Here is a 24,606-nt window from a genome sequence, read left to right as displayed (position 1 = left end):
ATTTAATATTTATTTATTATTACAATTTAGTATTTAACTCATCTTTTTGTTGTTGTTATTGTGGATTTCAAAATTCTTTCTTAAATTCTAAAAAGTCACGAACATAATAATAGAATATTATTCTATCCTGGAGTTCTTTACCAGGGCTTCAAATACTTTATACAAATGTAGCCTCATTTGAGTTCATATTATTGGCTTTCTCAAGTGTATTCATAATCAAGGAAATTGAAAACAAAAACAAATAACTGATCTGCAATAAAAGAATTTAAAAAGAAATATAGTTTATTGTGCTTATTTGTAAAACTGGAAGGAAATTCTTAAAATTAAATGGAGTTATTTATTGTAACTTAATAAATAAAAAAAATCCATATTGCAAAGGCTGACGAAATTTTAATAGCATAAAAAGTTTTCGAACAATCATAATTAGAACCTGGACCCATAGCTTAAGGAGTTATGGTCTAGTCCATTGATTTGAAGTGAAGTGAAGTAGATTATAATTTGCAAAGATTTTTGGTATAGTGATATCTCACTTCGTCCGAATTGTGAGTCGGAGAAGGGCGGCCTCGACTGCCTTAGGATTGAGACAGACTCCTGTTAATCTGATTAAGGTAATTTTTCTTGTGCTTTTGTCGCAAGTTGCTAGTTATATTCGGTAAATATAAATATCATTACAATGCGGATGTTTTCTGGTACTTTGCTTTAGGTTATGAACTGATAATTATAGACCATCGCCGTTCTGATTTTTTTTTTTTTTTTTTTTTTTGCAACCTAATTTTTCTGAGAAGTCAATTTTTTCATAACACTAAGTATTTTGCTGCAAATGAAAGTGAATAATGTTTGACGTTAGTTTTTAATGCTTCTGTAGTTAGTTATCTATGGAATATTCATTCTCAGCCAGCGTATAATATGTATCCTCGTTTGTAACGTTTTGTTACGTAATTTTATTGAATGCCAAGTTGGTAATTGTGAACCATTGTTCTGAAAATTAATTTAATTTCATTTTCGACACTTTTTGGACGTCTTTTGTGCATTTACTCTTCTACTCTTCTTATTTAAGCGAAATATGTGGATTAAGCTCCACTTATTGGCTTATAACAATTGCTTTATTGTTGAAGAATTTTTAATTGAAGTCCGAATAAGAAATTTATCAGTTAAAAGTTTCAACGGCATATCCCGACAAACAATTTGCTTGTCCATTTGGGTCACAACCTTTAAGTTCAAAACTTTTATGGCTAGATCAGTATATGCAATATTTAGTTCGCAAATGCAAAACGGTAACTATCTAACTGCATTTTATCCCTACACTATGAATTCTGAAACTATAGAATTACGAGAATTTGAAAAATCGAATTCAAACATATTCCGACCAATTTTTTGATGAAACTTCTTATCTCTCAAAGTATATTTCAATTCTGTTTATTTGTTACTTTTTATCTCGGCTGGTTTTTTCTTGAACTGTGAAATTTATACTTAAAAAGGAAGTGTATATATTTGTGCCGTAAGTTCACAGGACGGCCATTAAAACTATCAAATTCAGCACAGGAATACTTTATAAAATGAAAATGTTTATCTCTAAGCGATTTTATGAAACTTTAATTGCATACTAAATGAAACTTGAATTTTCTTGGGTCATTATTTCCTGAAACATCGAAGCAAAAATTTGGTTTCTGCGTCCTTTTAAAATTTAAATTGTCTAAGGAAATCTTATTACCATACAATTTTTCTGAATTTCGACAATTTTTTAAATAACTATTAGTTTTTCTTGCATTACATTATTGTAATGATATTCAAACCATTTGTATTGTTTCATAAAATAGCAATCGCATGACTTCCTTCCATTTGAAAGCTTCAGGAAAAAACTCTTTTGCTAATCCTTAAAAAAATTGTAATTACATTACCTTAAAAGATAGCTTGAAATTTGATATAAAATACTCGGAAACTTAATTTTGTGAAACTTAATAAAACATTTAAACGATGTCATGGAATTGTGCTTCATTAAGAACATGTTTCAGTTGAGGAGAGAATCATGAGCGTTAAGTTGTATTTACGATATTCAGCATAAAACGAAAGCAATATTCCTAGCAAATCAATTAGTGGTTAGACTGTATTCGTCATTGAGAATTGCAAGTCGCGGTCCTTTGGCCATCTGAAGCTGGAATGTTGTTTATACTTTGTTTTTAACTTTATGTTTATATTGTTTTAACTTGTTTATGTTAATTGTTTTCTGTTTATATTGTTAATTGTGTTTTTTTTTATGCTATGTTTATATTGTTTCAACTTTAAAAATTCGCCTAAAACTATAATGTGAGCTTAGTAGCTTCTCTAATGCGTTGAATGCAAAGATTTTATATGCAAGCGTAGTGTTAATCTTTGAAGCTAAACGGACTAAAACGAGCCACTCTGATGTCGAAAATGCAACGTGGTTACAAGAGAAATACCGCTAACTTTGTTGATTGCTCAATTATTTATGTAGAAATTTTTTGTGGAGTTCACATTTCAAAATTATACACGTTGCCATTATCCATTGCATTTTATTCCTGGAAAAATTTTAATCTTAAATGAAATTTCATCTAGGAGTTGAATTATTGGATTATGTCGCATCTAATTAGTTATGCTTTGCTTTTTGATGGGTTTTAATTTATGCCATTTCTCATAGCCTATTATAATCGCTGAAATTCGAACTCGAGTTGTTGAGGAATTGTCATGTTTCAGTCGTCCACGAGTTCGGAAACTGTCTTTAGAGATGTCTGTATATGGCCATAATCGAAACTCATTGAGCTACAACAATGAAACGTCGCTCAAAATTTTAAGATCTTGATTAAATTTTGGACTAAAACCATTCACAGAACATCTGCCCGAGTGCAACACAATAGCTATGAAGCATAAAAAGGTAGACGCTTGATATTTGGTACAATTTTAACATATAAATTATCTGTGCAAAATCTTGAAACTAATCAATGAGTTGACTGTCAGTAAGTATATCTGCCTCTATGCATGTGATAAAAACAACATTTTAGTAAGATGAAATCTGGCATGTGATTTTCATACACAAATTGAGTTTCTAACAATTTTAATTTCAATCGACAAAAAATTCTTACATTGTGCGTTCACTATAATATTGAAGTACAAAACGGTCCTATGCGGACTTCAAATAAAAATTCGTGGTTGTCATGGCCTTAACAATTTTAATGCTAGGGCAGGAGGATAACATATGTATTGGGGGAATTTCTTGAAGACGCTTCGGCATGTTTTGTCAAGCATTTGTTCCACATAAAAACTCAAACTGATTATCTAGCATGCAGTATGCTGTCTTTTTAATTCTTTATTAAAAGTTTCGCAAACGATGATGAGTAACTCGTGCATCGAATTACTGAATTTTTAATTTTTAATCTGCAGTTAAGTAAAAATATAAATTTAAAAGGCAAATCAGTAAAACGCTTCACTACCCAAATGCCCTTTTCATAGAAATTAAAAAAATTCCCCAAATAAGTTGCATTATCTGATTAGCAAAATAAATCGCTGCCAATGGTTTTATAAACTGAGATCACTTTAAGGATCATGTAATTTTCTATATCTTTAAATTGTGAGCAGTTTAAACACGTTTCAATGATGCATTTCCGTTCTTTTCAGATTCAATCTGTCATCTCATCTAGCTATTGCCTGGATACTTGGTTAGTCGAGAAAATCCTAAAAATGGCGGGATTTTAGACTTGCTATGCAAGAATCGACTAATGCCAAATGGAGGCAATGGAGGCTGACTTCCGTAATTATCTGCTGGTGTTATTCAAAATGCAACAAGGATAACGCTGGATCCGAGATGCGTTACGCCTGTATGGGACTTTTACAAATGTAAGTCAATTTAAATATCATTAATTTTCTTAATTTACAGTTTATACTTCCTCTCAACTTTTAAGCCTAAATGCTGAATGTTATATTTTAAGCAGCTTACTTAAAATTGTCTCCTAAAATTAAAATATATTCAGTTGCTAATGCTATTTATTGACAATAAAATCATACAAAGTATATTTATAAATGAGTTTGCTGCATGTGCTTGGTAGAAGTGTTTTTTTTAATTGCGACTCCATGCTCATTCTTACTTTCTAACATATGAAGTACCGTAATCGTCGAAAAATTCAAATTCGAGATTTTGACCACCCCGATTTATGAATAGCACTAAGTTTGTTCGTCTGTGATAGACAATTCCAAAATACTTTGAGACAGACGGGTGAATTTGGACTACGGTTTTTACATAAGATTTTTAAATTTTTGCCAAATTATAAGCAAACTCCGTCTTAAAGAAATCTGCCCTGCTGTTTAGATACAAATTAGCATTTACTTCGAGAGTTCAGTTGAAACTTGGTACATATTTTAAGACTAGTGTTGCTTTAAAACGGGGTATTAACATAGCTAAACTAAACTTGGTACAGGCTTAATATCTATAGTACAGTGGTGGAAAATACTTTGAGACCACCATTGAACTTTTTTTTGCATTCAAAAATGCAAATCTTTTTTTTTAATTTACATTTACACTTATATATAAAATGTAATAAATAAAAAAATGAATATAGAATTTAAAATACGTTTATTGTAGCTATAAAGGAAAAATGTGTTATGTAATGAAATGGAAAAAACTTTGAGACCAGTTTTAAAGAGTGATTGTTTGCATAATGAGATGATGTAACTTTTGCACGATTTTATGCGGGACAGTTGTGAGACTGAAAAGAAACGCTTTCTAATCATTTCTTTGAGTGTTGAAGCAACTGAGACTATGGGTAGCGGAAAATTACTGACAAATTGAAAAAGGTAAAATCTTAGCATTTCGCGGAAGCGGAATGAGTGAAAGGCAAATTGCTAGCAAAATCAAGAGGTCTAAAACTGTGGTTCATCCTTTTCTCTCGGATTCATGCAGATATGGTACAAAAAATAGAGGAAGGCCATCAAAATTGTCAACCAGATTGAAGTGTTATAAGGATGGCTGTTGAAGACAATGCGCATTCTGCAGCAATAAAATCGACACTTAAGCTTCCAGTTACGGCTAGAACAGTTATAAATATTCTGAGTAATACGGAAAACATCAAATATGCAAAATTCAAAAGTAAACCCAGACTTGAAAAACGTCATATTGCAGTAAGATTGGACTTTGCAACATTTAATGTTTTAAAACCCAACTTGTGGCGAAAAATAGTGTTCACGGATGAAAAGAAATTTAACCTAGATGGTCCTGATGGTTTAAGAAAGTATTGGTATGATTTGAGACGGGATGTTACGCATTTTTCAAAGCGAGTTCAAAGGGGTGGATCCGTCGTGGTTTGGGCAGGTTTCAGTGCTAGAGGTAAGACTGATATTGTGTTCACTAAAGGTAATATGAACCCTTTTGACTATCAAGATATACTGACGAACAATTTTGTTCCATTAAGAGATGAATTTATGGATCAAAATTTGATTTTGCTACAAGATAATGCGCCAGTGCATAAGTCTGCTTCAACTATTGCTTGGCTAACTGAAAATAATACAAGTCTTATGGATTTTCCGGCCAAACGTCCAGACCTCAACCCCTTAGAGTACATGTGGGGTATCCTTGCACGCATGATGTATGAAAATGGTAAACAATATTGTTCTGTGTCTGAACTCAGAGCTGCTATTTTAAAAGCATGGGATAAAATATCGATTCTAACATGCAAAAACCTAGCAAAATCCTTCCAGAATCGTCTTTTAGAAGTAATTCGTGTGAAAGGAAAACACACGAAGTACTAAAAATTGTAATGCTATACATTTAATTAATATTTAACTTTGTGGTATCAAAGTTTTTTCCACCCTTTTATGTTACGAAAAAAATCATTTCAATATAATGTATAATTACATTAATTTCTTTATAAAATAATAAGAAATTTTTGTATTGTATATACTATTTAATGTATTTTTTTAGTAAAGTTAAGTTTTCAATTTCACATGTGGTCTCCAAGTTTTTTCCACCACTGTATAGATGTCAATTAAATTTTGAATCAAATCTATTAAGGGGTTCACGTCGGTCGGTCAGTCTGTAATTTCAAAAGCATGTAAACATGATATATAAAATGTGGTTTTGGGTCAAACCGATTTCAATCGGTTGGGATAAAAGTGTCTAAAACGCATTAGTTTTTCGGGTACACTATTAACCGCATGTTAGGTATTAATGGGGACTCCGTAACATTCTTATGAATTTAGGATCGCACGATAAATTATTTTATGAAATGAATATTAATTTTACACCAATGCCATGAAACATTCTCTGGAATAACACCTTTTTAGAGTGAGTTTTAATGACCACTTCAACTGGTTCTTATTTGTACGGTTAAGAATATATTTTATTCTTCAGTGTTGAAATAAGTTATAAATTGTAAAGTAAGATACTTAAATTTACCGCTATTCCTAATAATTTTACTCAACTAAAGCAGTCTATCCAATTAGTAACAGGCTGTTTCAGTCATAAACTACTTAAAATCGTCCTTTCAGCATTTCTCAATCTGTTCATAAAATTAAAGTTAAATGTTTCAAAACTGTTAATTAAAATCCAAAATGTGCTCAAAATGGTTAATGGATCTATTACCATCTAGAATGTTTTTAACCGATTGAATTCAGGAGTAAATTTACGCCATCTAAATGAAATGCCGATGAAACTGCTCATGCACTCCACTACTTCAATTGCAGGCAGTGAATGTGCTCTTTCATACATAAATTGAGTTTTAAAATGGATGCGGCTTATTTAATATTGGCTGCCTTTGTTGACCAATATTTATGTGCCTTGGTCTCTTAATAGATTAATCAAAATATTAAGCTTCAAATTTATAGTTCCATAGCTCACATTATAGAAGCCTTGACACATTTTGTCCATTGTAATATCTAATTTTCTGTCATCTAAAATTTATCGTAAGATTTAAATTTGAATTTGAATTTGAAATGAAAGAACTTCAATAAATGCGAACTTTTTTACTGAAGCCAGTCATTTTTAATTACAGAAAATCGAATCTTTCAGTATTGTAAGCTTACATGTATTGCAGAATATTTTATAATTCAGTATTTGAAAGAATTAAGTGAACTTCTGATTCGTCCAATTCAGTTTTGTCTTCAAAAAGATTTGAATGCGGCGTGTTATTTCAATCAATAAATGTACTTCAGAAAATTGTGAATTCTACGTTATACAGTTCTTCGATCCTCTAAATCAGTCAGTAAAATTATCTTGCGTCTAACGGTTGTCTTCCAAGATCAAGCCTGATCTAGTTATAATGCTTTAAATATCATTATTTTAAGATTATCAACAATTGCATTATTTTACACCAGTGGTTCTTAACCTTTTTAAGCCGCGACCCAAATTTGAGAAATATTTGAGAAAAAGTCAATTTTTTCATTGCTTTATTTTAGATTGTATTTTTAAAAAATCTTCAATCCTACGATGATTTTTTTTTAACTTACAAATTTTTTATTTATTTTTTTAATAATAAAGATAAACAAAAGTACTTTTCGATCCAAGGAAAATTTAATTAATAATCAAGTGTTTTTAATAATTTTTATTGGCCAAATTAAAATATATTTAACTTTTTGAAAATAATTGACATTTTGATTAGCACATAGATGCTAATGAGTGTTTCTTTTCTCTCAAACAATTCGACTTCTGTCCGTAATGATAACTCTTTGAACAACTTTGCCCCGGGACAGCCATCTAACTTCAGAATAATATAATAAATGTTCGTATTCTGCACCAAATTCGAAACACAGTTCGCGGAAAATTCTACAGTTAAGAGCTCTTGATTTGATAAAATTGACTACCGCAACAATTTCATCCAAACGATACATAATTCGGGTGATAATTTTTTGAAGCAAGATTTTGTCTATGTAACAATGAATCGATATAATTTGTGGATTCATTTGTTTTGCTCTTGTCGAAAATCCCTTTTTAGATGCTGTCATGGCAGCTGCACCGTCGGTGCAAATACTGAAACACTGATTCCAATTTAATCCTTCTTTAAAAAACGAATCGACCATAAGAAAAATATCTTCACCTCTAGTTGTTGTTGACATTGGTTTGCAAAATAAAATGTCCTCCTGTATATCTGTTAAACCTGGATACCGCACGTAAACCATGAGTTGAGCATCTTTACTTACATCTGTCGCGACCCAAGAAATATGCTTCGCGACCCATAGGTTAAGAACCGCTGTTTTACACAATCGGTCTTAGAAAGTCCGAGCCCTGAGTAGCGCATTTTCATCAAGACGATGCTTTTTTTATAGAATAGGCATTCAAATTTTCATAACTTAATACATTTTGATTGCAAAAGATTGGAACTTTTAATAAAATGTGCTTGAGACATTAATATTTAATGACTTATAGAATATAGGATCCGTATAAATTTTTTAATGTATAAAAAATCTGTAAACGTAATTTAAGGAATATTTGATTCAAACTATATAAAATATCTCATTTAGACGAATTCGCGTATGTATCTAATAAAGTTGTAGAAATCGGCTGTTGGTCCCTGATTAGTGTGGATATCCTATGTATTAAGCTATATATGCCTTAAATAAGATTGAATTATTGAACTGATAACAATTTTAAAACATCGTAGAACTTTTTATCGTATTGCTTTTTTAGAAAATATCGCATTTCATAGTCTACTTCATACAGGCAGCAATACCTAAAAATGCTAAAAATCGAATTTTTAGGTTAAAATTTCAGAAAGAGTTAACTCAGTCTTTTAATTGGAGTTTTTACCAGCGTAATTGCTTAATAATTAGAACTACTTTTTTCTACGCACTTTGTGAAATAAATTGTTTGAAAACAGTTAAAATATTTTCTTGATTCATTAAAAGTAGAAACTTAATTTATAAGTTAACATTGGTATAATTTAAGATTTTTTTAACTTTAAAATGATGCAAAATTTAAAATGATGCTATATTTTTGGAAGTCATAGAGGAAAGATACCGATATTTCGCTTCATTTTCAGTTAATGAAAATTCTGATTGTAATTTGCACCTTTTCCCGAAGTGAAATTCCCACCCTCTAAAATACGTTTCTGACAAGTTTACTAGTTCTAGGTCAAACGGTTTTGTATGTAGAGCGCAGATATTTTAAATTAGCATGAATAGAATATAAAATAGGGAGAGAAATCTCGCGCTATTTCATTTTCTGACGAAAGCCATAATCTTCAATCCACAACCATTACGCCGATTTCATCAAACTTTACTTTCTCATACAAAGTATTACAATTTGCAAAAACTCAATTAGGGAGTTTTCACGAATCTTTTCTGATATCTTTAAATCCAAATCGCATCTTTGGCATTTATTCCAGTTTTTCTGTGAAAATAAATTCAAACGCTTTGATCTAAACAGATGAATTTGGTATGGGACTTAATATTAAATTAATAGTTCTGTCAAATTTTGAAAAAAAAAATCTAATCGGAGAAAGTTAGTCGAAGCTATCAGAGTAAAACGAACGCAGTAAATACAAAACTTATAGAACCAACGCATAGTTAAGTGCAGCCAACATATAGTTTGATACACAAGTTTAGCATCTAAAATGTGGATTCGGTTCAAATTTGGAATCAAATTTATCTCCAAATTTGGCTTTTATCGATCTGTACTTTTATATGCATATCAACGCAATTTAAGATCATATACAAAATTCTATTAATTTCAGATTACATTTATATCTGACAAATTTTTGTTTAAATCAGTCAGCAACCAGTGGGAGTAGTTTCACGAAGTTTTCTCGCATTTTCTCCAATAAGTGTTATTCCAGAGAACGTCAAATGTACCATGTGTAATTGTATTTTAAACATTAAGCATGTGTTATGTATATGCAAATATTTACTTAGACAAGCCACTTTGAAACACATATCGTTATGTCAATTGACACCCTTGAGGCCGGCAATGCTTTACTTGGTAAAATTCGAATTAAAATGACTTGCTTTTAACAATGTTCATTAAACATAACCTGAAAAATAACGTACGAAAAATTGGTCTTTGTAACACTGAACCAAACTCATCCTAGTCAAGCTGAGAGAACGCCTTGCATGGCATTAGTCTACTATAGATAAGAAATACTTACTTGACATCAGTTTGCCATTTTTATTGAATCTGTCTTTTGTTTGGCGAGTTTTTTCCCGGTTAATCCTTGGTTTAAGGCAAAGAGTATTTGAAAATCGAATTTGTTTATGCAATTTTTTCTACCGTTTGAAAGAAAGTCTACACTTGTAGTCGCAATCACATGCCAAATTTGTAACACTTAAGGCAAGTTGACACTTTTCTGAAAGTATAAATCGACCAACTGTCAACCAAGTTGGATTTGGCTCAAAATTTCAGATGTTAAATCTGTGAACCGAAGTTAATCCATTTAGATCCCTTCTCTTTGTAATTACCGCGTTAACTTAAATTCGAACAGACATCCACTGAACGGATTTTGTTCAAAATTTGACTGAAATTTACAAATCTTGTGTGAAAACGGTTTGTTGGACATTTGGAAAAGATCCATGCAGAAATTTATTTCGGATCCGAATTTTTATGGTGTCTTTGTGTTTTTCCAATTCCGCGCCATAGTCTCAAGTAAACTAAACGATTCGAACTCGACCTTTTTGCAAGTTTCGTGATTTGTGCTTGGCAGCAACTGCAATGCAAATTTGGCTACTGTTGAAACTCGCCTCATGTAAGTACTTTAGACGGAATATGTGAAGTGGTTTAAGCTCTTCGGTCGAGGCGGAAGATAAGTTAACTGAGCAACTGGTTTGTTGTTTCACCATTTTAAAATTGTTTCTTTCAGTTCGTTTAAATGTTAGACAAAGGATGAATGGTTCGAATCTATTGACCAAGATCTGGCAATGTTAATTTGAACTTTGATTTTAACATTTATCATATTATTTTGATTGCACCAGTAATTAACACATTGACTGTATAATCAATAAGTTACTTTAAGGAAATTGCTTTCAACTTTATGCCTCCTCGACATAAGATTTCACTGTCAACTTTGCTAAAATTTGGGTTAGTTTAATCAGAGGAATAAGTTTTCATACGTCTAGCTTAAAGCTCTTTCAGTTCTGCTATATAGATTTAAGGCTGGAAGAACACGGACGGACTGATATAATTACAAGAATGTTTATCTAATTCGATTTCTAAAATGTGGAGATTCGTCAATATCGAGTTTGAATTTTTTGACGATTACAATACTTCATCTATACATCGTATGAGAAAATGCCAAAGATTAATATTTAGTAACTATTAATTATCAATGCCATGCAAAATATTGGCATATTTTGTCCAAGGTTCAGTTTTATGCGAAAGTATAACGTTTAGTAAATGAGTTTGGAGAAAGCCATTCCAATTTTTGTTGGATAGAAAAAAAAAACTGGTGGTCTTTATATAGTCTAAGTGTCACCTGCTCCGTGCCGCGCTTCAATTTTTAGAGCTCTCAAAATATGAAATTTCGATATAGCCCCAGAATGACCCTCTGGAGTCATTTCGTCGTTTTTATCCAATTTGCGTACATAACCAATAAAAATGTTGACGGCTTAATATTAAATGGCATTTTCATTTAGTATGATAAAATTTATTTTATCGAGTTCGAAGAACTGGTCACCTAGGGTGGCTAGAGATTTCTAAAATCACAAACCTATTGACATGACATTTGCAGTTCGAAATGTTTGGTATCTAACTCTGTATACTGTGTACAGGTAAGAATCAACTGGACGGAGTCTTGCAGAATTTTTTTCGCATACTTCCTACTCAATTGTCACACTTGCCTTCCTTCACATATAACTGTTGAACTTGGACTAGATTGAACTCCACGGATTCTCAACTTTATTTTCAACCTCTGTATGAGTATTGCTCTTGAAGTAGAGAATTTTTTCGATGAACCATATATTCAGAAATATAGAATCTTGGTTCGACTGAGGTCACAATTTAGCAAAACTTCAATTTTAGTAAGATTACATAGACAAATAACATTTGATATAAATGCGACGTTTATGGCGCTGCGTTTTTGAGTTATCACTTTTATATCCATAGAAAAGTACAGAACAGATAAAATCTCAATAGATTTATTTCGAAATTTTCCTTTTGTATTCTACACCTTAAATGCTAATTCTATATACTAAATTTTATCTATCTAGCCCTTTAAGTTTTGTAGTTATCGTATTCATTCGTTTTCGTATCAAGTTTTGTAGGAATCTAGCGATATTTACAAGATGTGTAAAGACCACATACCAAATTTCATCCACCGAATTTGGTTTGCAAGTGTTCAAGTAAAATAAAATTCCGAAAATGTTTTTCGGATGCGGAATGGCTTAAAGCGTAGATTCGTTAAAATCTCTAGTTCGAATTTTTTGACGTCTGAACTATAAGAAAATATTGTGAACATGATTAAGTAATGTTTGATAGATTAAATTTAATCTCATTAAACTTTATAATACTTTAATTTTTTTCATTCTTGCATGTATAGAGGTTTAAATAAAGCTATTTCTTTTTAGGATTGTTGGCTCTTTCATTACTGAATGTATAAATGGATCTCTCTGAATGAGGAACCTGACCAGATAAGTTGTTTTAGAATCTGTTGTTCCTGTAAACCCAAACAGTTCAGAAAGTTTCTTCAGAAAATCCAGTCCGGAAGATCCGAAGTAATCGAATTTAACATGGTAATATTTTTTTACTTCAAAGATTTATAATTATAATTTAAGATTTTCTGTGTTATTTAAGAAATCTTTATCGTATGTTATCCAAAATAGGATGTTTCTAACGATATTAAATTTGAGTAAAATGAGCATGTGCAATGAATACTTGAAGAGCTTGACTGACTTTAAATCCCAATTGGAGACTGTCTTAGCAAGTGCTCTCTAATATTTGATCAGACTTCTGCGGTAGCAGATTTTTCCGAGTCTCAACGAAATTTCAAAAATCTGATCTTGTTAGCAGAAAAAAATTGCAATTTTCTTTCGCAATTGCATGCAAAAGATCTTGATACAGAAGTTTGATTCTCTTTTGTCCATTAGATGTCTAATTTTCAGTATGTTAATCGTTTTAAGTGTTGTGTAGTTCATTGCGAAGTAGTGTAGGAATCTTTTTCCAGTTCTGAAAGCCCGAAATACTTTAATGAAAGTACGGTGGTTCAGCCTCTTGTCAAGCGGTCCTTCTTTAGAGTAAGTCGCTGAGAAGGCTTTTGTGCAAAGAGACATATTTTGGAAATCTTGAAGTCGGGTCATTACTTTTGTGCAAAAGTTCCTGAAAAAATGAGCTGTCTTGGGCATTTTTGAGGGTATATAGTGAATTTCTGATAAATGAATGTTTCAGTATTCAACTTCAGAATTTTTAAGATTGTAGGAATTGATTATTCATTAGTGTTTCTATAATAGGAAGTTGTTCCAAAAATCCTCAACATTACAATAAGAACAGAAGTAAATAGTTTTTGAGCATGAATTTCTAAATTGAGGTTATAGTTAAAATATAAACCATTTGATGCTGCGGACTTGTATTGTAACAATCCTGATGAGGTTTTTCTCTGCCAATTTCTTATCGAAGCAATACTTGCAGTGTTTTTGAAAGAAATATAAAAAAATTACGATTATAGGTACAAAATCAAACTCTGATCTATTTTCTAATTGGTGGAACATATACTTTAATGAGGTATTTGGCCTTTATGTTGGAGAAATCTGTACGTAATTTCTATATTAAGTCCTCAGGCCTTCGCATTCGGATGGCTATTCAGATTCCAATCATTTGAAGGAAAGTTGGATCTGATATCTCACTTCATAGCATTCGCTTAAAAGAAACTATTTATACTAATCAATATAAAAAATCTTTGGAAGTAATGCTCTCAATGGATTTCTCCATTTTCTATCTGGAATTTAGATATATTTAAATATTCTAGAAAACAAATTTACACTCGTCTCCCCCCCCCCCAAAAATCTTCGTTCCATTAAGGTTAGAATTCGAAACTAATCCTTCTATAAGTGGCTGCTCCGAATAATATACAAGCCTCGACGCATCAATAAAACTCTGTTGTCTGTGAAGAATACGATATCTTGTCTTGGGTTTTGATAATGTAATGTAAATATAAAAACGTAAATTTGAAACCGTTTTAAATTATAGTTAAGTACCCACAACATACCGTTGAATAAAAGAAATTCAATACTTTGAGCACCGAAGAGTATTCAATATTTAATTCGTCCGATTGAAAAAATACATTTCAATACTTATGAAATTGAGAATAAAATTGATTTCATCAAGTCATTTGACTTTTTGCCTTTAAAGACTTAAGTCGTGACTCTACAAGCAATTTTTAATTTCAGAGCCGAGAATGTAAATATGTATGTTAAAAGTGTATGCAAGTTTACACACGGTTAAACTAAATAAATGGCGACATTAATTTTGGAATTAAATACTCTGAAATTTATTAACTTAAAAGCGAATATTAATAGTGAGTATTAGTAAATTCGTAAATTATATAATTTTTCCCTCTAGATTCTATTTGTCTCCTAGGAAAATATTGCATCAGAATAGGAAATGCTATGCGTTTGTTATTAATTTTCAATTGTGAGAAAGTGTCCTGAATTACGATTCTGAAATTGGAGTTCAAAAATTAATATGGTGTCTACCACAATAATACAAAAGTAAAGACATGGAATTAAGATGGAAATATAAATTTTTCGACCATTTAACTATGCGCCTAATGCTCATCTTTCTCAATATCGAATTCTTTGAAACTTCAAATAACCAGTAACAATGCGTTTAGAGAACTGAATGTAAAATGGCAGGAACACAATTCTCAATCCACTCTTACAAAATCCTGCATCAGTAACATTAGGTGAGGGAAGAATGTTTCATTTACATAAAAGTGAAAATGCTTCAATGAAGGAATTTTTCCCCCATTATATTTAATTCACGACCAGAATCTATAAATATCTAATAAATTGCACTTCATTCTATCAATGTTGCCTACTTTCTGGATTTAGTTTCCTGTGCCAGAGCTTGAAGTGAAAATGAATCGATTTTGTATTAACCAAACCCGTTTCACTAACTTTTTATTAATCGGTATCCATCAAACCACGTCGATTCACTTAATTTTTTATCAGAAGTTCTCGATTTTAATCGTCAATCCTTTTTACGCTCTCGCATATGTAGTATAAAGTATAACAATCGCTAAAAATTAGAACTAGAGATTGACTCCCCTCCCCGTTTCATATTTACATACTATTAACCTCAGACCAGGAATTAATGGACAAATCATTCGCCAAGGATGACACGATAAATTCAGTAAATGCTAAATTCACGCCAAAGTTAATATTTTGTATTTATTGTACGCCAATGTCATAGAAGGAGTTCTCTGGGATATCCCCTTTGAGTGTTTTGAGGAGGCCATTTCCGCCGGTTTCTTAAGCGTACTAAATTCGTATCGATTTGGCGAAGGTAACGTCCCGATTCGAAATTTTTTTTAAACACTATCGATCTTAACAGTTTATGTATAGCGAATTTCATTTTAATTTGTTGAATACAAAAATTAATACTACATTGACCTTTCATTAATAGTACTACATTTACAACTCCAAACCATGATTGGCACAGTTTGGCCATATTTGGCTCTTGAATGAAACCGTAACTTGTCGGCATACATTTGCAGTGGTGCATCTTGGCACAAATCTGAGACTTGCGTCATGAAATCGAAACTCGATAACTTCTCAGCAGGTACTTAGACGCCATTTCAGTTGCAGAAAGTAAAGGAGAAATTTCATTTCTTTCCCTCGTTACAACTCTGAAGTATAAAGATAGGCTTCTTATTTTAGAAAGATTTATATAAAAATAACGGGAAAGTGTGCGCGCACTATTAAGGTTAGATATTTAATAGAAAGGCTTAAATATATTTAACATTAAATTGGGGATAAAAGGTTTAGGATAGTACCCTCCCCTCCCCCGTTTACTTAAAAAAAATTAGGACGAGTTAGCTACCAGCCGGCTGGTGAGAGGGTGGGAAAATATTCATAACTATAAATTCAATTTCTCCCTTCACCACCAAAAGAGGCTTAATTTATACTTTCAGTTTTGGTAGTGTGCTGGAAAAAAATTGAAATTTCCCATTAAAAGATATCGAACGATTTCAATCTTTCTGATACTTAGCTATAAAAGCAAACCAGAAGTACGACAATGCACGTTATTTTTCATGTAGTAAACATAGGCTTTCATTAGTCACTTTCACGAGTTAGGATGAGGCTCATTGAGTTAGGATGAGGCTCATTGAGTTAGGATGAGGCTCATTGAGTTAGGATGAGGCTCATTGAGTTAGGATGAGGCTCATTGAGTTAGGATGAGGCTCATTGAGTTAGGATGAGGCTCATTGAGTTAGGATGAGGCTCATTGAGTTAGGATGAGGCTCATTGAGTTAGGATGAGGCTCATTGAGTTAGGATGAGGCTCATTGAGTTAGGATGAGGCTCATTGAGTTAGGATGAGGCTCATTGAGTTAGGATGAGGCTCATTGAGTTAGGATGAGGCTCATTGAGTTAGGATGAGGCTCATTGAGTTAGGATGAGGCTCATTGAGTTAGGATGAGGCTCATTGAGTTAGGATGAGGCTCATTGAGTTAGGATGAGGCTCATTGAGTTAGGATGAGGCTCATTGAGTTAGGATGAGGCTCATTGAGTTAGGATGAGGCTCATTGAGTTAGGATGAGGCTCATTGAGTTAGGATGAGGCTCATTGAGTTAGGATGAGGCTCATTGAGTTAGGATGAGGCTCATTGAGTTAGGATGAGGCTCATTGAGTTAGGATGAGGCTCATTGAGTTAGGATGAGGCTCATTGAGTTAGGATGAGGCTCATTGAGTTAGGATGAGGCTCATTGAGTTAGGATGAGGCTCATTGAGTTAGGATGAGGCTCATTGAGTTAGGATGAGGCTCATTGAGTTAGGATGAGGCTCATTGAGTTAGGATGAGGCTCATTGAGTTAGGATGAGGCTCATTGAGTTAGGATGAGGCTCATTGAGTTAGGATGAGGCTCATTGAGTTAGGATGAGGCTCATTGAGTTAGGATGAGGCTCATTGAGTTAGGATGAGGCTCATTGAGTTAGGATGAGGCTCATTGAGTTAGGATGAGGCTCATTGAGTTAGGATGAGGCTCATTGAGTTAGGATGAGGCTCATTGAGTTAGGATGAGGCTCATTGAGTTAGGATGAGGCTCATTGAGTTAGGATGAGGCTCATTGAGTTAGGATGAGGCTCATTGAGTTAGGATGAGGCTCATTGAGTTAGGATGAGGCTCATTGAGTTAGGATGAGGCTCATTGAGTTAGGATGAGGCTCATTGAGTTAGGATGAGGCTCATTGAGTTAGGATGAGGCTCATTGAGTTAGGATGAGGCTCATTGAGTTAGGATGAGGCTCATTGAGTTAGGATGAGGCTCATTGAGTTAGGATGAGGCTCATTGAGTTAGGATGAGGCTCATTGAGTTAGGATGAGGCTCATTGAGTTAGGATGAGGCTCATTGAGTTAGGATGAGGCTCATTGAGTTAGGATGAGGCTCATTGAGTTAGGATGAGGCTCATTGAGTTAGGATGAGGCTCATTGAGTTAGGATGAGGCTCATTGAGTTAGGATGAGGCTCATTGAGTTAGGATGAGGCTCATTGAGTTAGGATGAGGCTCATTGAGTTAGGATGAGGCTCATTGAGTTAGGATGAGGCTCATTGAGTTAGGATGAGGCTCATTGAGTTAGGATGAGGCTCATTGAGTTAGGATGAGGCTCATTGAGTTAGGATGAGGCTCATTGAGTTAGGATGAGGCTCATTGAGTTAGGATGAGGCTCATTGAGTTAGGATGAGGCTCATTGAGTTAGGATGAGGCTCATTGAGTTAGGATGAGGCTCATTGAGTTAGGATGAGGCTCATTGAGTTAGGAATACACCTAAAATAAAACATCCTGTTCTTCAAAGCTGAATGAGAAATGCAGAATCAAATTCCACAAATTAGTCGTATAACTCCAAAAATATCAATTGAATACTTATTTGTGCAGTAAAGTCGGGTATCACTGCTCGGCTACTTTTGATAAGTCAACCGGTAATACAGTTTCTGATCAGTTTTCTAGATGGAAATAATTCATAATCCAATAGTTTTAAATTTTGCCCAGAACCATTTCTAATTAAATATTTAACAGCGGTTCCCTCTTAACATCTTCATTGTCAAAGAATGTATAGAATTCTTCCAAAAATTGAGCGAGTTCTATAATTATAGATGCGTTTAACTGCATATTTAACGTCTATTCAAATTTGCGCTACTCTTATTCTTGGAGGATATTAACATGCGCTTATGTTCTGTGGTATTTTAAGTCTTTGAAATAAAATTTACTTCGATAGCAAACTTAATTTTTCCCTTTAAAAATATTTTCACTGAAAGCCCTCTTCTAAAGAATTTAGAAAATTTTATGTATTTTAATGGTTTGCGTAAAATTTCAAAATCCAGTTTGGCCCTCTGTTTGATGTAAAATTTTTCCATATTATTTCATGGATCATCTGTTAGAAATAACACATTATTAAATATTGGTAGGTGCTCAAAGTTATTGAATTATTAGGAAGCATAACTAATAAAAAAATCAAGTTATTGAGGAAACAAGTATTATGAAACGCTTTCAAAATTAAAGTCGAAAAGTAAACATGCTCCAAGTCAACTTTAAAGATGAAAACAAATTAAATTTGAATTAATTTATTAATTAACTTTAAAGCTTAAGTTCATATTGAGAAGCCAAACTTTTTCCATTGATTTTGTATTCAAATATCTGGTAAAATGAATACAATGATAATTTACAGATGAATGTTGGTGAAATTTTTCATAATTTTACCCTATTTCATTCAATTTTATGTGCTCTCAACTTATGTTTACACTTTTATACTTTGTCATTAATACTGCATAAGCAAATTTTGAGAATAAATCTATATATTGTGCAATTTAAGATGGGATAACTTTCTAGGAACTTTTAAAGTAATGCCTATAAAAGTTACTAAATTACATTAGTGTTATGTTTTTACTACTTTTAACTTAAATAAAAAATAACTCCTTATTATTGAATAAGTAGTTGATATGTTTAGCACAGCGAATTCGTTGAATCTTCTTATCCATTGAGAGGATTTTTCCAAATATTAAAGATTAAATGCTTTGATATGTAATGAAATAGAAATTGTTCTGTGGAATCTTTTTATATATCTAATTTCCAATTATGCTTCTTATATATCTAATTCTTGAGCCTTCAAATTTTTGTTCGTTTATTAATTCTTGTCCACCCCCTCCCCCTTTGCATAACTTTTCTGCTTATGTTTATACTGTAAAGAAATGAATCTTGTCGAGTTTTTCCAATTCCTCTCTATTGAGTTGACCTGTAGAAATAACTCATGGATTGGATTTCCACATTTGCTTGGCCATTCTGAAATGGACCAAATGAATCAAGCCATTGTAATGCTTACTGCCTGGTTTTAAATAAATCTTAAAATTATTCTGATAGTACAGGCTGCTAATGTGCACTTCTTGAATAGGAAATAATGGAGTTGTAAGATTTAGCATATTTTATCAAGATTTCCAGATCATAAAATCTAGAACGAAATCTATTGCATTACATTTTTGTATACGAAGTATAAAGAGAATAGTTATTGTCAAATTTCGAACTCGAGACTTTCGAATCTCCATTTTAAACTTCCCTGAGTTTGAAACCATTTTTGGAAAATGTCTGTCTGTGACAACAAACTCTTTGAGCTAGACGGTTGAAATTTGGTATAAAGTTTTCCCACCAAATTGCTGTCTATGAAATCATGAGCAAAATTCTTTCAAGTCTGTCTGCATTTCTGTTCGAGTTAACACATTTAAAAAAGAGCTAAATAGATAAAACTCGATAAAAAAAAAATTTAACATCTCTAAGGTACACATCTGCGGAATTTTGAGCCAAATCCAACAAAGGGATAACTGTCTGTACTTTCAGAAAAACATGCAATTGCTATAATTCAAAAACAAGGATTTAAGTATATCAAATCAGTTTTAGGATTGATTACAAATGCAGTTTTGTTTCAATCGGTTGAGAAAAGTGTCTAAGGCACTAATCCAATTTTTGGAGACTATTGACACATGCCGATGATTCATTGCTAAATAATTCGCCAAGGATGACACGATCGATACAGTAAATGCTAAAAAAAAAATTTTTCGTTACTATTGTGCATTATGTCATGCAAGGCGTTTTCTGGCACAAGTTTATTTGAGTATGTGGAAATTTGGGAAAGACCACTCCTGCTGGTTTTATAAGCGTGATGCAAAGTTGAAATTAACATGAAATCTTCATTCCAGTTCTGGAAAATAAAGTATGTCTAATCCTGGGTCTTATTTACAAAACTGCAATCTTTGTAGAAATTGGATATCAAAAATTCAAAGAATCTTAAGAGATGGAATTCTTACTTAATCTTTTAACCGAGTTTCTAACAATACTCTAAATGTTATTGAAGTGCAACATGTATATTCAAGCTTAAAATGACTGCGAGTCTCATTACCATTTTTTCAATAATCATGTAATCTGATGCAACCTGAAATTCTAACAATGTATGCCCATCTAGTTTAATTATAGTAGCTGCCTTGTTTTATTTTGGATTGGAGTCTGAGTTTTATAATCCAGTGTGTTTATTGCATTAAAGGTTTTCTGAAAATTCGAATATTTAAATAATTCCCAACTTAAAATTTCGTTACAGTATTGGGAAATCATTGTGGTTATTCAGTTATGTGAAGATTTAGTGCTTCTCGTGCTTGTCTCGTTCTTTTGTCCAAGTCATGGCGGCAACTTTCAATTTGGAACTTTTATCTCTAATTTGGAATTTTGTTACTATTTCACTGTTATAATGCAGTATCCTATGTATTGTCGCCATTCTGTAGTCTCAGTGTGGGAAACCTATATTGTTTAATTTATCGGTAGTGATGTGACTGATTTCGAGAGGTTTTGGCATGTTTAACCGTTCACTTCTTTTAGGTGAATTTCATATTTAATACTATTGCAGAAATAGACCAGTGGATAAGTAGTATAAGTTTAGTATGCTGAGAAATAGAAGATACTTTATTCTATGAATATTTCAGGGGAACTCTGAATACAGCTAACATAGCCTAGTTGAACGCATAAATAATACTTGTAGATACTAAAGCATTAGCAGAAGGCATGTCACTCTGTAAAGAACACAACAGCGCAACAATGTTCGGAGTAAAACTGAAGAGCGCGCTCTGCGTTTAACTTTAAAATTAGCTTCTAGAGTTTTATATATTTTCTTACAAAGCTTGCAAATACCAAGGGAACACTTTTTGGATCTCCGTTCTTGAAAAGTTTAAATCTCTAAGTTGACTTATCCCCGTTTTTTCATTCATATAAAGCATTTCGCTAGACTTCCGCTATTCAAAATGGTCCATTTTAAAATTGCCCATCGGTTAAATTTAAAAATAGCTTCTTGGTTATATACAAGTTAGAATAATTAGTTTATTAAAACGCGAGTCGATTCTTTCAATAGATTTCTATAACAGAAAATTCAAGGGTAATTTTTGAAATAAATACATTGTTCCGTTGGTAAAAGAATTGAATTACTCCCAATGTACTGCAGGATCTTTGAAAATTATACCCAAAAAGATTACTAATTTTTTAAATTCATTCTTTACTTCAATTAAGTAAAATCTTTATGAAATTAAGAATATTTGTTCAGCCCTTTAAATTTCTTTAGATTTAAGAACCATAAGGATGAAGGATCTTAATTTAGTGAGAAATTTGTATTAAAGAACGCAATATGTAGAAATAACTTGGTGCCATGTTACTCCCCTTTCAATCGTCAAATTCTAGTGCTAAAGAATTGAAAACGTAATAGTAAGGTATAAGAGGGTCGGGAAAGGGCTGGCTTAAGAGCACTTATCGTCATCTGGCATGAAAGATTACTTGGTCCGTCTTTCAATATCCCTTACGCAACATAAAAATGAGAATAATTTTATAGATCCCAAAAAGATCTAGGATAAATTCAATGTTTAATTTCAGTTCAGTGCGATTCCTCTACGTGCCTCTTATATTTAGGAATTGCTGAAGGTTGCAAAGAATGAAAGATTACATTAATTTTCACTTCTGTGACATTCTCAGGATAATGTCTTGAAAATATCAGGTTTTTTGAAAAATTAGGATATGGTAAAACAATTACGGTTATTAAATTTCTGATTTCAGGAGATCAATATCTGTGGTCAAGATATTTTGCCTACACGTTTTATGTCAATACTTTCAAAATTCAAAGTGTACATCATCGATAGAGTTGAAAATCGTATGGAGATATTGACAACTTTTATAAGGAAAGCAATATTTAGCAGCAATGCCATTCAAAGCGAACTTTGTAGGGATGCAGTTAAATCTGATATAGATTCTGAGAGAATTTGAGGCCATCCTCCGAAAGTAAACTTTTACACAAGCCAGGTTGTCATGGAAGATGCACTGGTGCTCCACCAATCTGCTCACTTCATGCGTGGGAAGTCAACCGTGAACTACCCGAGTGGCTGTTATCGTCACCAATAATCAACATGCGCGATGATTCCCTGTAGTACTTCTTGCACCCACGAATTTGGACAAGGCTCTCTGCATTGGAAAGCGTATTTCATGAAAATACTCCAGAAGTGACCGAGCAAAGAATTTAGAGATGCCAATGTCATTTTTTAAATGTGATTGTAGGAAGATTGTAAACAGTTTGACAACTTTTGTAATAATTTCTAAAATATGGGCTAGAAATTACATTTTTCATGACAACCTAAAATAAAACTGAATTATGTTTACTTCTGTTAATTTTATTGGTTATCAATACAATCAGAAATTCATTAGCATAACTTTCCGTATTGCAACGTTATTATGAAGACTATCTTATAAGAATTCTATATTCCACGTCAAGGCAAGGAATAGCTAACAAAGGAAATAACGATGCTTCTTTGCTTAACGCAATTCTCCTTTCTCCACAAAATTCTTAATTGCATTTGTTCAACACAATTCATCCGGAAATTAGCCATAATATCAAAGGTCTCTTGGGGAGGCGATTACTTCTGTTCAACTATCTTAATCGTATTACTTTGTGGTGTTAAGGATTCCCGATTTGAAAACTCGTTTGAATATCTTTCTGTGAATAATTTTTTTATTGAAAGTAAAATTCTAAGCTACCGAGTGTGTCTGTCTTTTGCCCCCGAGTGTGTCTGTCTTTTGCCCCCGAGTGTGTCTGTCTTTTGCCCCCGAGTGTGTCTGTCTTTTGCCCCCGAGTGTGTCTGTCTTTTGCCCCCGAGTGTGTCTGTCTTTTGCCCCCGAGTGTGTCTGTCTTTTGCCCCCGAGTGTGTCTGTCTTTTGCCCCCGAGTGTGTCTGTCTTTTGCCCCCGAGTGTGTCTGTCTTTTGCCCCCGAGTGTGTCTGTCTTTTGCCCCCGAGTGTGTCTGTCTTTTGCCCCCGAGTGTGTCTGTCTTTTGCCCCCGAGTGTGTCTGTCTTTTGCCCCCGAGTGTGTCTGTCTTTTGCCCCCGAGTGTGTCTGTCTTTTGCCCCCGAGTGTGTCTGTCTTTTGCCCCCGAGTGTGTCTGTCTTTTGCCCCCGAGTGTGTCTGTCTTTTGCCCCCGAGTGTGTCTGTCTTTTGCCCCCGAGTGTGTCTGTCTTTTGCCCCCGAGTGTGTCTGTCTTTTGCCCCCGAGTGTGTCTGTCTTTTGCCCCCGAGTGTGTCTGTCTTTTGCCCCCGAGTGTGTCTGTCTTTTGCCCCCGAGTGTGTCTGTCTTTTGCCCCCGAGTGTGTCTGTCTTTTGCCCCCGAGTGTGTCTGTCTTTTGCCCCCGAGTGTGTCTGTCTTTTGCCCCCGAGTGTGTCTGTCTTTTGCCCCCGAGTGTGTCTGTCTTTTGCCCCCGAGTGTGTCTGTCTTTTGCCCCCGAGTGTGTCTGTCTTTTGCCCCCGAGTGTGTCTGTCTTTTGCCCCCGAGTGTGTCTGTCTTTTGCCCCCGAGTGTGTCTGTCTTTTGCCCCCGAGTGTGTCTGCCTTTTGCCCCCGAGTGTGTCTGCCTTTTGCCCCCGAGTGTGTCTGCCTTTTGCCCCCGAGTGTGTCTGCCTTTTGCCCCCGAGTGTGTCCTTTCTAAATTCATACGTATTAATATTATGAGATTTTATTGTACCTTTCTACAGGAAGACCCGTTATTGAAGAGAGCAGAAGTTCGAGGTCGATTCATGGGTTCGTTTAATGGGTTTATGAAAGAATGGGGAATTAAGCATCTTGCAGAGAAAGGAAAGTTATATTAAGCATGAAACTATCGTCTTTATTTTATGTTGTCATCTCTTCCATGTCCTGATATGGAATGTAGAGTTTTTAAAGTGTCATCTACATAGTAGCGTTGAGATTGGAAAAGCTATATTAATGAATTTAGTGTTGTTGAACTCGATTAACAGAAATGAATATGAATCAAGTTTGTTTCAGGTTACTTTTAAAAGAAATTTCTAACCCGTATTTTAGAAATGTTTATAACTGTTGTCAAACTATTCACAATCTGCCAACAATCAGTTTGGCAAATGTAGTTTCAGAAGCGATATCCTGCGCGGTTGCTTCTGGAATACTTGCTTTCACAACGAT

General features: G+C 33.4%; 1 long non-coding RNA gene across 1 annotated transcript; it reads left to right on the top strand.

Moving 5' to 3' along the window:
* The first annotated feature begins 542 nt into the window (after positions 1-542).
* Positions 543-22,772, top strand: LOC129988711 (uncharacterized). Its single transcript, XR_008785674.1, has 4 exons — positions 543-608; positions 3,631-3,849; positions 12,493-12,657; positions 22,209-22,772. It is a non-coding gene; the product is annotated as an uncharacterized LOC129988711 (long non-coding RNA).
* Positions 22,773-24,606: the final 1,834 nt, after the last annotated feature.

This window comes from Argiope bruennichi, chromosome 10, assembly GCF_947563725.1.
Source record: "Argiope bruennichi chromosome 10, qqArgBrue1.1, whole genome shotgun sequence".
Lineage (NCBI taxonomy): Eukaryota > Metazoa > Arthropoda > Arachnida > Araneae > Araneidae > Argiope > Argiope bruennichi.
The sequence above is the reverse complement of the archived record's forward strand: the minus strand, read 5'-3'. Positions and strand labels throughout refer to the sequence as shown.